At 41.0% G+C, this 16,299-nt stretch overlaps 2 long non-coding RNA genes across 2 annotated transcripts; both read left to right on the top strand.

Annotated features, from left to right (window-relative positions):
• The first annotated feature begins 2,142 nt into the window (after positions 1-2,142).
• LOC135550060 (uncharacterized) lies at positions 2,143-7,469 on the top strand. Its single transcript, XR_010457061.1, has 2 exons — positions 2,143-2,336; positions 6,425-7,469. It is a non-coding gene; the product is annotated as an uncharacterized LOC135550060 (long non-coding RNA).
• Positions 7,470-11,083: 3,614 nt separating this feature from the next.
• Positions 11,084-14,702, top strand: LOC135550059 (uncharacterized). The gene is made up of 3 exons (XR_010457060.1): positions 11,084-11,246; positions 13,503-13,664; positions 13,755-14,702. It is a non-coding gene; the product is annotated as an uncharacterized LOC135550059 (long non-coding RNA).
• The last annotated feature ends 1,597 nt before the right edge of the window (positions 14,703-16,299 follow it).

Here is a 16,299-nt window from a genome sequence, read left to right as displayed (position 1 = left end):
AAGAACACAGTGGGCTCCATTATTCTTAAATGGAAAAAGTTTGGAACCACCAATACACTTCCTAGAGCTGGCTGCCCGGCCAAACTGAGCAATCGGGGGAGAAGGGCCTTGGTCAGAGAGGTGATCAGCTTCAGAGTTCCTCTGTGGAGATGGCAGAACCTTCCAGAAGAACAACCATCTCTGCAGCACTCCACTAATCAGGCCTTTATGGTAGCGTGGCCAGACAAACGCCACTCCTCAGTAAAAGGTACATGGCAGCACGCTTGGAGTTTTCCAAAAGGTACCTAAAAGACTCTCAGACCGTGAGAAACAAGATTCTCTAGTCTGATGAAATCAAGATTGAATTCTTTGGCCTGAACGACACGCATCATAACAGGAAGAAACCTGGCACCATTTATTTGGTGAAGCATGGTGGTGGTAGCATCATGCTGTGGAAATGTTTTTCAGCAGCAGGGACTGGGAGACTAGTCAGGATTGAGGGAAAGATGAACAGATCAAAGTACAGAGAGATCCTTGATGAAAACCTGCTCCAGAGCGCTCAGGACCTCAGACTTGGTTGAAGGTTCACCTTCTAACAGGACAATAACCCTAAGCACAGAGCCAAGACAATGCAGGAGTGGCTTCGAGACAAGTCTCTGAATGTCCTTGAGTGGCCCAGTCAGAGCTCAGACTTAAACCCAATCGAACATCTCTTGTGAGAAACTATCCAAATAAAGGTGTGCCAAGCTTGTGGTTTCATACCCAAGAAGACTCGAGGCTTTAATCACTAGGTGCTTAAACAAAGTACTGGATAGTTATGTAAATGTAATATTTCCATTTAAAATAAAATAAAATATTAGCAAACATTTCTAAAAACCTGCTTTTGCTTTGTCATTATGGGTATTGTGTGTAGGTAGATTGATGAGGTAAAATACTTTTTTAAATCAATTTTAGAACAAGGCTGTAATGTAACAAAATGTCAAAAAATGTCAAGGAGTCTGAATACTTTCCCGAATGCACTGTGTCTGATCGACTCTCTCAAATCCAGGTTCAGTCACTGTTGGTTGTTCATGGAGGTGATTTCAGGTTAAACTCTGAGTAGAAGGTTGGTGATGAAGTTTGCTGACTTTTTATTAGATGTCGAACACATCAGGCAGATTGTCGGGCAGCACAGTAGCAAGCCGCTCCCCTGCCTGGCACAATAATAGGTAACACCTGGCTGTGTGCTCGACAAACTGCAGGTCCTCTGGAAACAGGCATTACGTTCATCCGAGCCCAATACCCATTTCAGACAGAAGATATAAGGCCATGTTTGTATGACCCGCTTTCAAACAGCTGTTTATTTACCATTTTCTTGCCCTTTCATACATATCAGTGGGTCACTGGTAAATTGCGAGCGGTTGGCGGGTGTTGTTAAACTATGGGGGCTGTTTGCATTTCAAACTAGGGAAGTGTTAAACAGTGGACGTGCTACTGAATTTACGGGCAAAAATGCAGAGAACCGTTCACACAGCCCGGATACCTGTATTTTGGTTACAGGGTCTGTGAAAATGCAGGAATCATGACTGGGTCTTTAGGTGGGTTTTAATTTGCCATGCTTTCTTCCCCCTACCCCTTTTAGATATAACAACAAGAAGCAAAGCATGGTAAAGAAATGGACATTAAAAGTTCTCTCATCCGAACCTCCACTGCCACCAGAAAGCTAAAGCCATGTACACTATTACGTCCTCCACTTCAGTCCACAGAAAGTTTCTTGACTGCGAGAGAGAGGCCCAAGTCTGACTTGAACTGTGGTGCAGTGCAGATGCCCTGTGGTAGGGAACATGTTCAGTGCCATAAATTCATGTACATAGCATCGTTCTCTATAGTCATGATAAAAAGGTCCCATAGTCAATAGTTGTTACAGTACGTGGGACTAGTTGCAAGACTAATGCATTCCTAAGAAGAGATGCTGCCTATCTTGTCGAATCACATTCATCTTCTTTAGTGTCCTCAACCTCAGCTACCCCCTTGGGCCATGTCATGTTATGTTCACAACACATCACTCATTTGCTTCCTTTTTTTGCATATCGGGCACATTTCAGTATCTGCTCTCTCTGTATCCAAACCCTAATGGAGCAAACTGGCATCAGTCCATTTACTACGTGATTATCGTGACGTAAGACGTGCCCAGTTGCCTCTCCGTCCATGACAATGGGACCATATCACTTTTAGGGACCTGGTAGTATAAAAAGCCAGAGAGAAGTCCGGGCTCTGCCACATAGACAGGGGGAAACCGCTGAAGACCAACTGGGAGAGAGATGGGGAAGTTTGTACTGTTTACCTGTCTGGCCTTTCTGCCATTGGTTCTCATTGAGGTAGGTGATGCTGTGTACTGTACTGTGTCTTTGTTCCCCTTTACAGGCACTGGTTGGCACACAGATTCAAGCAAGGTTATTCTATTACATAGTACAATCTGGAATTTGTCTCTTTAAATTGGTGTTTGCTGTAGCTAATAGTTTTAAATTCACATTGACTCTGCTTATTTAAAAGATAGCAAACAAAAGTGAGCCGTCCACAAGCAGTTTCTTTGCTTTGTCAAATTAGTTCTGTTTTCATTTTCAAATCACAGTGAAGGGAACAGTATTATATTACAAACCCAAATGTAATATATAATAATAATAATAATAATATACCACTTAGTAGATGTCTTTATCCAAAGCGACTTACAGTGATGCGTGCATACATTTTACGTATGGTTGGTCCCAGGATTCAAACCCACAATCCTGGCCTGGTAAGCACCGTGCTGTACCTACTGAGGTCCCATAGACCGATGGGTTTCGTAACCTAAAATGCATTATTATAGGTAATGTAGACAAATGACATGATAGGATAGCATTAATATATACTTGGTCTTACTAACTATACTTAGTCAATGCCATCAGTGACAGTGATAAGAAATACTCCAGGTTTTATTGGCATTTTCATACTATACATAATTATATTATTTGCGTTATCTCACTTCGTTTTGTAAAGTCTTATAGGATTGTAAAAGCTATCAATTGAAACAACTGCAGTCCGTATGTAAATAGACATGGCAATATTAAAATCATGCATATCAGTTGATATGATATCGTAACAATACAATATGTAGGCTGCTTAATGATCTGGGTTGCAGTAAACGTGTTCAACCCAGAGCTAGAGAGCACAGAAAAAGAACATAGATCCTCTGGGCACTAGTGCTTGTTCTGTTATTTGTCTAATGAACAGTGTTTGATCACTACAGCGTTAATCTGAGTGTTCAAAACATTATGAACACCTGCTCTTTCAATGACAGACTGACCAAGTGAAACCAGGTGAACGCTATGATTCCTTATTGATGTCACTTGTTAAATCCACCCCAATCAGTGTAAATGAAGGGGAGGAGACAGGTTAAAGAAGGATTTTTTTTATTGTGTGTGTGCCATTCAGAGGGTGAATAGGCTAGACAAAAGATTTAACTGCCTTTGAACGGGGTATGGTAGTAGGTGTCAGGCGCACCGGTTTGTGTCTAGAACTGCAATGCTGCTGGGATTTTCCACACTCAACAGTTTCCCGTATGTATCAAGAATGGAAAGGACATGCAGCCAACTTGACACAACCGTGGCAAGCATTGGAGTCAAGATGGTCCAGCATGGCATCACGTGGAACGCTTTTGACTCCTTGTAGAGGTGCTTTGAGTGTTCAAATAGGATGAAGTGTTATTTATAACCAACTAAGGCAACAATTCCCTGTTGCCAATCTCTCCTTTCCCTCTGGGGCGGCAGGTAGCCTAGCAGTTATAAGAGCGTTGGGCCAGTATGCGAAAGGTCACTGGTTTGAATCCATGAGTTGACTGTTTGAAAGATCTGTTGATGTGCCCTTGACTCTAATTGTTCCTGTAAGTCGCTCGGGATAGGAGTGTCTGCTAAATGACAAAAATGTAAATGTGTCTATGATTGTGTATGGGAAAGCTCAGGTGAGAGGAGATGAAGAGATAGGACTAATCTGTAAAAACAAAACAGACTGCTAGATTAGACCAGATGAAAGGCAGAGGAGAGAGTGAACACTTATGTAACACTGAGAGTACAGACTGCAACTGTCAACCAATGCGAACCGGAGCCAAATGCAAAGTAAGTGTGGCTGGTGCAGTCAGGTAGGGTCATGGGTGGTTGACCTTTGGTGGCATAGCAGTGAGTCATTGTCGACCACTCGGAGACAGAGTGTGGGAGGACTATCTCAGCCATCAGACAATTGGAGCCAATCATTGGCTAAAGGCCGCTATAAACACAGCGATGGTGCTTCGCTTTCACATGTATTTCTTTATACTTTGCGTGGCTCAAATTTTGGAACGAACCGCATACGACGCTCTGTAGCGTGAAGTGTGTAGCGGCCTTAACACAGTCCAGTCTGTCCAGTCCCCAACCACCTCTCCCACATCGCCATAATGGATACTTACTGTGGGAATGTGCTTTTTATCAATGCATCTTTGCTTGAAATGAATTGGCATAATAATTAATGACGTAGATATGAAATGACAAATTATAATTTAATATTGGCCATGAAGTTATTTTTATTTTTATTTTTTTATTTCCCCTTTATTTAACCAGGTAGGCCAGTTGCGAACAAGTTCTCATTAACAAATGCAACCTAGCCAAGATAAAGCAAAGCAGTGCGACAAAAACAACAACACACATGGGGTAAACAAACGTACAGTCAGTTATGCCTGTAATCATATGCGAACTGACATTACATTTAGATACATTACCATTTGTGCATCATGACATAGTTCACATAAGGGAGCTATAGTAGGGAACCTCAATTAGCTTATTGCTCGTTGCTTGTTTCATAAATTACAATGACATGATCTACATTACCTTCAAAATGTATTCATACCACTTGAATTATTCCACATTTTGTTGTGTTACAGTCTGAATTCAAAATTGATTTAATAGATTTGTTTCTCACCCATCTATACACAATACTCGATAATGACAAAGTGAAAATATGTTTAAATTAAATATATAAATATCTAATTTACATAAGTAGTCACACCACTGAGTCAATACATGTTAGAATCACCTTTGGCAGCGATTACAACTGTGAGTCTTTCTGGGTATGTCTCTAAGAGCTTTGCACACCTTGGATTGTACAATATTTGCACATTGATCTTTTAAAAATTCTTCAAGCTCTGTCAAATTGGTTGTTGATCATTACTAGACAGCCATTTTCAAGTCTGGCCATAGATTTTCAAGCCGATTTAAGTCAAAACTGTAACCTGCCCACTCAGGAACATTCAATGCCATCATGGTAAGCTACTCCAGTGTATATTTGGCCTTGTGTTTTCGGTTATTGACCTGCTGAAAGATGAATTTGTCTATCAGTGTCTGTTGAAAAGCAGACTAAACCAGGTTTTCCTTTAGGATTTTGTCTGTGCTTAGCTCTACTCCGTTTCTTTTTATCCTAAAAACTTCCCTAGTCCTTGCAGACGACAAGCATACCCATAACAGGACGCAGCCACCACCATGCTTGAAAATATGAAGAGTGGTACTCCGTGATGTGTTGAGTTGGATTAGCCCCAAACAGAACGCTTTGTATTCAGGACACGAAGTGCGTAGGAGTTTAACTTCTGTTCCTCATTGTAAACAGGATGCATATTTTGTAATATTTTTATTCTATACTGGCTTCCTTCTTTTCACTCTGTCATTTAAGTTAGTATTGTGGAGTAACTACAATGTTGTTGTCCATCCTCAGTTTTCTCCTATCACAGCCTATCAAACTCTGTAACTGTTTTAAAGTCACCATTGGCCTCATGGTGAAATCCCTGAGCGGTTTCCTTCCTCTCCGGCAACTGAGTTAGGAAGGACCCCTGTATCTTTGTAGTGACTGGGTGTATTGATACACCATCCAAAGTGTAACTCATAACTTCACCATACTCAAAGGGATTTTCAGTGTCTGCTTTTTTATTTTTACCCATCTACCAATAGGTGCCCTTATTTGCGAGGCATTGGAAAATCTGGTCTTTGTGGTTAAATCTGTGTTTGAAATTCACTGCTCAACTGAGGGACCTCACGTATAATTATGTGTGGGGTACAGAGATGAGGTAGTCATTAAAAAATCATGTTAAACACTAATATTGCACACAGAGTGAGTCAATGTACTTATTATGTTACTTGTTGAGCAAATGTTTACTCCTGAACATATTTAGACTCGCCACAACAAAGGGGTTGAATACTTTTGACATTTCAGCTTTTCATTTTTTATTAATTTGTTAAAAAAAAAAAAAAATTGGTATCGGGTGTAGGCTAGTGACACAAAATCACAATTGAATAACTTTTAAATTCAGAATGTAACACAACAAAATGTGGAAGAAGTCAGGGGGGTGTGAATACTTTCTGATGGCACTTCAGCTATATCTGATTTATCTTTCTCCTCTGATCTTTGACAGGCTACCAACATAACTACCAGCACAGCTGTTATCCCCACAAACATTACGACAGTACCATCAACTATCTCCTCAAACCCAGTCAGCAACCAACCCTTAAGAAACACCATGTTTCCAAACAATTCCTCCATGATGACAACCTCCAATAACAACATCAGCAGTAATGTTACCATTGAACCTCCGACCACACCTGTCTCCAACCATGCAACTACTGCCGCTAGAACCCTGGGCCCACAGTCCACACACTCTACTCAAGTCACTTACATCACCACCACCACCACAACCACCCAAACCCCCACGACCCTGGAGTCCCTGCGGACCACGGAGTACACCGAGGCAAACCAAACCAACATAACTGCTACCAGCCATATGTCACCAACACCCGATGGAGGTACATCAGCCCTGCTGGGCTCTTGCAGTCTCCTCCTGGGGCCCCTGATCTCCATAATGATCCAAATGGTGTATGACTAAGAACACAGCCCTGCAGAAACACTTTACTGGCCCATGTTTCCCGTTTCCTTCTACAGATCTTGACCTATGAAAATGCATTCTAAAAGAGTATCCTGAGTTTATATTCCTGATTAATTCACTAAGAACTGTGTGCAGTTTCACATGTGCAGGCTTCGTAATAATGAATAATAATCATGGAAAATGAATAATAACAATGAATAATAATAATGAATAATAATTACGGAGTTGCTATATAAAAAGTGGAAATTGTAGTAGGTGAGCTGTGTATACTATTTGTTAGGCATGGGCATGTACCTTGCTAATGTCACACACCTTGCATTTATTGTATGAAGGAGCTATGAAGTGCTTTGGGACTGAGAAAGACAGATTGAAATGATGAGCACTGAGCCCCGCCCCCCGATTCACCACTGCCAATGACTGGTGCCCCCCACCATGAATATTTATATCACCCATACGCAATATTCCCGAAAACATAATCAGGAACACAAGCTACAAAAATGCTTACAATTGACATACTCATAGGACATGTGAACCGTTTGATTGTATTGTAGCTGTGAATAAAAAACATACTTGTTAAGTACTGTACTGTATTGTATTACCATTGTATTGTAGTACTTAAAAAATATATATATTTTAATTTTGTCCTATATATGGGGTAAAAACGATTGCATTTAAAGGGTACAGCAACATTTGAAATATGGTTATATGACAAAAAGTGATTTATCCATTGATCTTGGGAGACAATGACCAAAATAATATTGCTTGGTTTTCTTCATTTACTTACCCCACAGCCAGCCTTAGCATCGCTGTTAGTGAAATACTGGTAGTGGTAGGGCCTATGGCAGGATGCCTCAAAAAGCATGCCGAAAAAATCTAAGAAGTGAATAAACCACCTTTGGACTATGACCAAAACTGTGCCTCTGGAGTCAGAATGACCCCAGTCAGCAGTCGTAACTGATGATTAACGAGCAATACAGCACAGAGTAGCAGCAGATCGTCAACCCAGTTATGAAGCGGGACTAGACCATTTATCCAGTATCGGATGCCATATTTTGTAGAACATTGGACTTCTATTGGAGGTATTGTATCAAATCTTTTCCATATGTATTACATTCCCTAAATCCCGTAACCACATTTCAAAGGTAGGTACAGTCTCCAATTTCCAAAATTGCAATATGAGCCTTTTGGCTAATAGAGTACAAAGAGAGACAGCCTTCCCTTCCTGGTTATTCCCATCAACTGTACCAAACGGAGAGATCAATGGGTCTGGGGCTAGAACTCTATCGAAGGCTTTAGATAAGTAATCAAAAATGAGAGCCCAGTAAGCATGTAACTTAGGACATGTCCAAAACAAGTGGGTCAACGTCCCCTCATCCTGCATGCACCTCTCACACAGTGGTGAGGTGTCCGGGAATATTTTATGCAGTTTCACTTTTGAGTGATGTGACCTGTGTATCACCTTAAACTGTACAAGGTTGTGTCTGGCATTCACTGAACTGGGGTTTATATTCCTGAGAGCTTCTACCCAGTCCTCATCTGAGATATCTGAACCAAGTTCTTGTTCCCAAGCCCTTTTAATGGTGTCTGTGGATAACTCTATGTGGGCCTGTAGCACATCATACAGTCTAGAGACTGTCCCTTTTGAATGGGGTTTGACAAGGATCAGGCTATCTAATGTAGGACTATTTGGCTTCATGCCATACTGTGGGATATGTGTCCTTAAGAAATTCCTGATTTGGAGGTATCTGAAAAAATGTGTTGTTGGCATCTTGAACTTTCCCTGTAATTGTTGAAATGAAGCAAACTGACCATCAATGTATAAATGACCAATTGTTGTGAGCCCCTTCTCCCTCCACTGTGAAAACACCACATCATCCAATGTGGGGTGGAAAGCATGATTCAGGCAAATTGGGTTGTCAATGTATACAGTGGGTATGTTAAGAAAATACCTCATCTGTTTCCAGATCCTAAGAGTATGACAAATGACTGGATGAGAGTCATAAGTGGCTTTATTCACATATGATGGGCTATTAACAAGTGCAGGGAGTGAGGAACGTTGACAGGAGGCCTGCTCAATCAAAAGCCATGGAGGCATATCCTTCTGTCTCGTCGCAGGTAAGCTTTCCCTCCAGAAAGACACAATGTTCAGATTAGCAGCCCAATAATACAGTTTAAAGTGAGGGAGGCCAAAGCCCCCCTCTATTTTGTACTTGCATAAATGCTTCTTTGAAATTCTGGCTGCCTTGTTATCCCATAAAAATGGAATTACTATTGAATCCAGTTTCTTAAAATAGCTTTGTGGTATGAAATTGGGTAGACATTGGAAGAGGTAAGGAAACCTGGGTAGGACAACCATTTTAATAGCGTTTATACGACCAAACATCGGAGAAAAGTTTTCCAAAAATCTATATTTTGTTTATTAAGCTGATAAATGTTCATGTCCCAAATCGCTTTCAGTAGCTGATCAAGGTCTCTTGTCACTACAATGCAAAGGCTTGTGAACTTGTCCATCACTGTTCTAAATGGGGTAGATTGCAGAAATTGCATATCCCCCAGCCGTGATATTGGCATCAATTCGCTTTATTGCCAGTTTATCTTGTAGCCAGAGAAGGAGCCAAATGTATTTATCAAGTTAAGTAAGGGGGGAATATAGGTTTTAGGCTTGGATAAAAACAAAAGAACATTGTCTGCATATAGGGAAATTTTGTGCTGCGTGTCTTTTATTTAACAGAAGCTATATCGGCACATGCCCGAATGCGAGTAGCAAGGGGTTCCATGGCTATAGCGAAGAGAGCAGGCAAAATAGGGCACCCTTGTCGGCAGCCCTTGAACAGGCGGAATAACTGCAACATTTCCTGATTGGTTAGTACGGACGCCATTGGGTGTGCATAAATGATTCTTATCCAATTATTAAATTCCTTTCCAAACTCGAAATGCTCCAGAACCGACATCATGTACTTCCACTCAATCTGATCAAACGCCTTCTCTGCGTCAAGAGCTATTACCACTGCCTCAACCTTATGATCGTGATACATTATGTTGAAAATTGTAGTATACATGTCGGCCCGGGATAAAAACCTGTCTGGTCAGGGTGTATGATGTCAGAAATATATTTTTTCAATCGGTTTGCCTAAATGAAACTACTCTTGAATACTCTTACGGACAATAGTTGTTAGCCTGATAGTAAAGCAACTATTTGAGCTGTTTTAGGAGTTTGAGGGAGATTCTGTTAACTTGGAAATTGAAGCAAATTGAATTTGGAAATTGGGAGAGAATCCATTTACTGACTTGTTGAAAAAATACTTTTTGTGGTCTTGCAACAATGTAGCATTGTTGACCGCAGAAAGATTCAGGCAGCCAGACAAAGTGTTTAATGTCTCAGTCATAAGGAAACAGGTGAAGTGGTGAGGGAGCCATTCTAACGACTTTCCAGAGCTTGGAGGGTGGCATGGATTACCAAGTAACTGTCATTTATAATCTGGTTCATGTCAATTTATTTATTTGTATTTATCCGTTATTTTGCCAGGTAAATTGACTGAGAACACGTTTTCGTTTACAGCAACGACCTGGGGAATAGTGACAGGGGAGAGGAGGGGGATGAATGAGCCAATCATACCAGATTAAAGTGCTCACATTTTCCTCAAGGGTTCAACAGATTGTTATAAACTGGGTGGTCCGAGCCCTGAATGCTGATTGGCTGAAAGCCGTGGTATATCAGACGATGACAAAACACATATTGTTACTGCTCTAATTGTTGGTAACCAGTTTATAATCGCAATAAGGCACCTCTGGGGTTTGTGGTGTATGGCCAAAAGACATTAGCGCACAATGTCTGCCAAAATCTACACAGCACAACGTAGAATTATTACAAGTATCAAACTACAAGGCAGGTAAAATCAAATATGAAGTCAAGTTTATTGGTGCAACATGTTCAATGCCTGACATCATCGACATTGTTACTGCTGGAAAATATATTATATTGCACGGAACAAGGAAACAGAGATACACAACAGAAAATTATAGATTCAGACAGTGAATCAGTGCCCTTGAGAATTAATGGGCAGGGCTTTGGCAACTTTGCATTTATTGTCCTCCTTATCTAACGTAAGCTGGTCAGGGCTGTTTCCTGGACAGCCCGTGTCTAAGGTGGGGAGGGTGATTTTGACACATTATATAAGACCAGGCTCACTTTCAGCTGGAGTCTCTACACAGCCAGATCAGATCAACGATAGCAAACCCAGGACAGCAGTTTCCTCTAGTATCTGGCCCACGAGACACCTCACCTTTCTGCAATATGAAGTGCCTGGTTCTGGGACTCGGCACACTGGCCTTGCTGGCATCCACCATGGCACAGGTAATGAATGTACTTATTCCTTATTCAGAAATAATAGCTGAACAAACTTAAATAAAGGATGGAGAGATGGGGAGACCTGATTCAACCTAGAGTGTTTGGTGATCTCAACAATTCTGATTATAGCTGATGCAGTATGTTGTAATTTGAGGTTCAATAATTTGAGGATCATTCAATGAGTAAATGTAGTTATAGAACAGTGATTTTAGTTGGACTGTTAATATGCTCCAAAGTGACATTAGGTCAGGGGCGTTCAACCTTTTCATGCCCAGGGACCCCAATTCAGGCCAACAGTCAAACCAGGAGCCCCTGTCATATATCTGCACCAAAATGTTTCCCCATGCAGTTTTAATAACACAAAGGTGGAAAATTGCAATGTTTAAAATGGATAGCCTAAGGGTCAGTAAAAAAAAATACAACTCTAGGTTTCATTTTGTTTTTAAATGCACCCACTTCCCAACATAAAAAAACATTTTCACATGACCCTCCCCTTGTACTGTAAAAATAAAATTGCACACCCTTCCCCCTCATTGAATTAACTCAAAAATAATTATTATGACCAAAAATAACAATACATGTAGAGACCCTGTGTTTATAAATGTGGATGCCGGCTTTGCCACTACAGCATGCTTTTGTGGCACAGTTGATGCCACGCAGGGCTACGGGCCAGAACGTTGAGGGTTCACCAACCACCACAGACGAGCTCACTCCCCCTGACTGTTTCATTACACTACAATCAGAGGCGGTTGAAAATAATGATCAGCAAGGGGGAATCAGATTTTCTAAACTTGGTGGTGCGAGCCCAGGATGCTGATTGGCTGACAGCTGTGGTATATCAGACCGTATACAATGGGTAATACAAAATATGTATATTTACTGCTCTCCGCGTTGCGTCGTGCATAAGAACAGCCCTTAGCCGTGGTATATTGTCCATATACCACACCCCTCGGGCCTTATTGCTTAATTATATAAAATATATGCAACAAATGTATATGGAACGAACAGCCAATAAACAAAGCATATCTGCATACCGATTACTGACTTCGGGCGCTCAACATCATGATTTGCGTTTTCAACACCACAATCAAAATTACTACGAATATGTCGATCTCGACAAAAACAAAATACATCCCTCCCTACCTTGTACCCACTAGCAAAGGCTTGGCTTGACAATCTCCGAATGTCATTCAAAAATGTTTGGGTTTAGTAACAGATGTCTCTTTCCATACATTAAATAGCCGGTGCACCGTTTGGATGCTGGATTTATATTAGAGTGGAGTGGACGACCGTGAGCAGGTAGCCTACATGAGACGTTTGAAGTAGCCTAACCCAATTAAAAACATTGTAACTGGTTGTGTTTAAAAAAAAGTTAAACGACAAATATTTAGGCTATTTTGATGTGTTAGGTTCTAGGTGTGGGAGGAATAGCCACTCGGATCGGAGAGGAGGGAGAGCGCGCATTGAGTTTTCCGGAATAACTGGGCCAGCAGGGATTATATGTGGCCACATTATTATAGGACGATTTGGGAGAATGATGATCCCCAACAGATATAAATAAAACCAGACTGGCCTGATGCTGTGCCTTTCTAGACCTTATAAACTGTTGAGAGTAGACCCACAACTGATCCAAATCGAATGAAACATTCAAATCACAGAGCGTTTGCGCTGTTATTCTTTTTTTTTTTTTTTTTTGCAGTTTACAGCTAGAGTATAATTTTATACTCTCTTGAAAACTATTATTAATTGCGTTGTGGTGTTGTAGACAAGTCTAAGTAGGATAATTTTATTGTCCCTAAACAAGACCAAAAGGGAAGCTTTTTTGAGCTGCGTGTCTCATGTCTTTAATGAGCAACGACATGACACACCTGCCTCTCTGATGCCTGTCAGCTACTCCCCTTGTTCTTGTGGATTGACATAGAAAATTGTCGCGCCTTTGAATGATTTTATGTGTGGTATGATTGTTAGTGAGACTATCGGAGATCTGGACCAACGATCCACCTACCACTATTGCCACTATGAATGGTGGATAGAGGTCAGGACAGACGGTGAGACTGGCAGACTATATTGACCCGTGGTATAGTAAGTGTGTGGAAAAGCGTAGTGCATGCAAACAGATTAGGACATTTGGCAAGGATGCAAGAAGTAAAACCTGAAAAGTTATATTGTAATCCCCTCCAGTAATTTCGAATGGTCCCTAATTAATTTCAGTTTCAAATAGACATGGGTAAATGAATGCTTAATGAACAATTTCATCGACAGAATTCTACAATAGGACCAACAACAGACCAACAGAATTCTACAATAGGACCAACAACAGACCAACAGAATTCTACAATAGGACCAACAACAGACCAACAGAATTCTACAATAGGACCAGCAACCTTCACAACTGCCACAACCGCCACCTGGCCATCCACACCAGTAATTTTCAAACTGTCCCTAATTCATTTCAGTTAATAGACACGGGTGAAATAATCCTGAATTAACATATACTTCAATTTCATCCAACAGAATTCTACAATAGGAACAACAACCGACCAACGGAATTCTACAATAGGACCAACAACCGACCAACAGAAATCTACAACAGGACCAACATATGCCACCACAACCGCCACATGGTCTACCACTCTCACCACACCAGCAGGGGGCAGCCATGTCTTCAGTTACTCCCTGACTCTACTGTTTGGTTCGACAGCCAACCTGATAATACATTCACTATGGCATTGAGCGCCACATAGAGGACAATAGTCACATTGACTGCACCTTTCTGAGAGTGTTAAAGGGTCATTTTGGGATTCTGGCAATGAGGCCCATTATCTACTTTCCCAGAGTCATGGATACCAGTTTTAAGTCTCTGCGTGCGGTTTGAATAAAGTTGCTAACTTGCGCAACTGTTAACTTCCTTTTAGCTCAATGACTGCTAATGCTAGTTGTTAACTAGCGCAATTGCTAATTAGCATTAGCGAAATGACTGGAACTTCCTGTCATTGTGTTAACACTAATTAGCATTGGCATTAGCATTACCGCTAACTTCCTTCATACAGGACACAGAGACATAAAAATGGTATCCACAAGTTCATCTGATTCTGGGAAAGACGATAAAGGGCACCATTGCCAAATCCTAACGTATTCCTTTAAAAACTGAATAAGAGCGTAGGAGAATAATCTTTCTCTCAATTTGTGTGTTTTACAATGACCTGCTGGAGGTTTGTGTGTGCTCTGTGTATTTCAAAATGTAGAACTGAAACACTGGTTGATAGGGTTGCAATGCCCAAAATCGATGTATACTAATGTTTTATAGTCAATCAAGCGGTGAGTTCCTTTGCTTTGTAAACAAGTGAAGTATTCATGTGATTGCCTTCGGACAAAAATAGGTCATTATACAAATGGTAAATTATTTAATTTCTCACTGTACAAATATTGAAATGTACCCAAATAAAATATTTTTTTTGTATTGCTATTTGACCGAGTGAAATATTTACATATACATTTATTAATATCCGGATATTTTATCACAGTAAATAGGTTATTCGGAATTACTCTTGCTTTTAATCTTAATATTAGTTCCATTGTTCTGCTTTTCAGGGCACTAAGATTTGTGTATAAAAAGTGTCCACCACAAAAGTTCCTTCACAGGTGAAAATAAATGCATTCTAATTTAATATAAGGTGAAGTTATTAATTAACAATGAAAGAATTATAAAGATCCATGACATGCGATGTGACGTATCAATACAGGTACAGAAGGAGCATTCGATCAATCACATTTAGTGATAAAGCCCTTTTTACATCAGCCGATGTCACAAAGTGCTGTACAGAAACCCTGCATAAAACAGCAAGAAAGGCAGATGTAGGAGCACGTAGCTCGGAAAAAACTCCATAGAATGGCTGAACCTAGGAAGGAACCTAGAGAGGAACCAGGCTCTGATGGGTGGCCATATCTATGCCGTCAAAGCTAACGTTTCTTTGTTACCTGTCAACTTTACGTTTTTTTAACTTTTTAATTACCGTTTCTAATTGTTGTGTTTTCCCTCGCTCGACATTTATCATTCACCTTTGTAACCCCGGACACTTTGTCTGGACGTGGTTCGTCAGGACCTCCATTGCCGAAGCTAAGTAGTAACATTAAACCTTCTAATTGTAGTCGCTGTACTCATAACATACAGGAGAACAATCGCCTTATGGTGAGGATAGCCTTGCTGCAAGCCCAGCTTCAGGCGCAATCGTTAGGTAAGAGTTATTTAAGCGTCTGTACCACCAATAAGTACAGATAGTAGTATAAATCCCCTCGCACAGTCCCCACAGCCTGACAATTTTCTCATGGCTTCTGGAAGGAAATGCTGTAGGAATGCTCAACCGGTGTCGCTCATTCAGCAGACAGAAACTTTCAACTGGTTCTCCACATTATTAAGCAACAAGTCGGAGTCAGAGGTCGAGCCTTCTCTGGTCTCTCCTCCACCCGTTACGGGGTCTGAGAAGCCGAAGCCGAAGCCTCCCAACATTATCTCTGACAAATTGAACACACTAGTCATTGGTGACTCCATTACCTGTAGTATTAGACAAAAAAGAATCATCCAGTGACCATACACTGTTTACCAGGGGGCAGGGCTACAGACTTGAAGTCTAACCTGAAGATGGTGCTGACTAAGGTTAAAACTGGCAAGTATAGGGATATTGTTATCCACGTTGGCACCAACGATGTTAGGATGAAACAGTCAGAGTTCACCATGCGCAACATAGCTTCAGCGTGTAATTCAGCTAGAAAGATGTGTCGGCATCGAGTGATTGTCTCTGGCCCCCTCCCAGTTAGGTGGAGGGATGAGCTCTACAGCAGAGTCTCACAACTCAATCGCTGGTTGAAAACTGTTTTCTGCCCCTCCCAATAGATAGAATTTGTAGATAATTGGCCCTCTTTCTGGGACTCACCCACAAACAGGACCAAGCCTGGCCTAATGAGGAGTGACAGACTCCATTCTAGCTGGAGGGGTGCCCTCATCTTATCTACCAACATAGACAGGGCTCTAACTCCTCTAAATCCACAATGATATAGGGTG

Source organism: Oncorhynchus masou, chromosome 12 (assembly GCF_036934945.1).
Source record: "Oncorhynchus masou masou isolate Uvic2021 chromosome 12, UVic_Omas_1.1, whole genome shotgun sequence".
Classification (NCBI taxonomy): domain Eukaryota; kingdom Metazoa; phylum Chordata; class Actinopteri; order Salmoniformes; family Salmonidae; genus Oncorhynchus; species Oncorhynchus masou.
The sequence above is the reverse complement of the archived record's forward strand: the minus strand, read 5'-3'. Positions and strand labels throughout refer to the sequence as shown.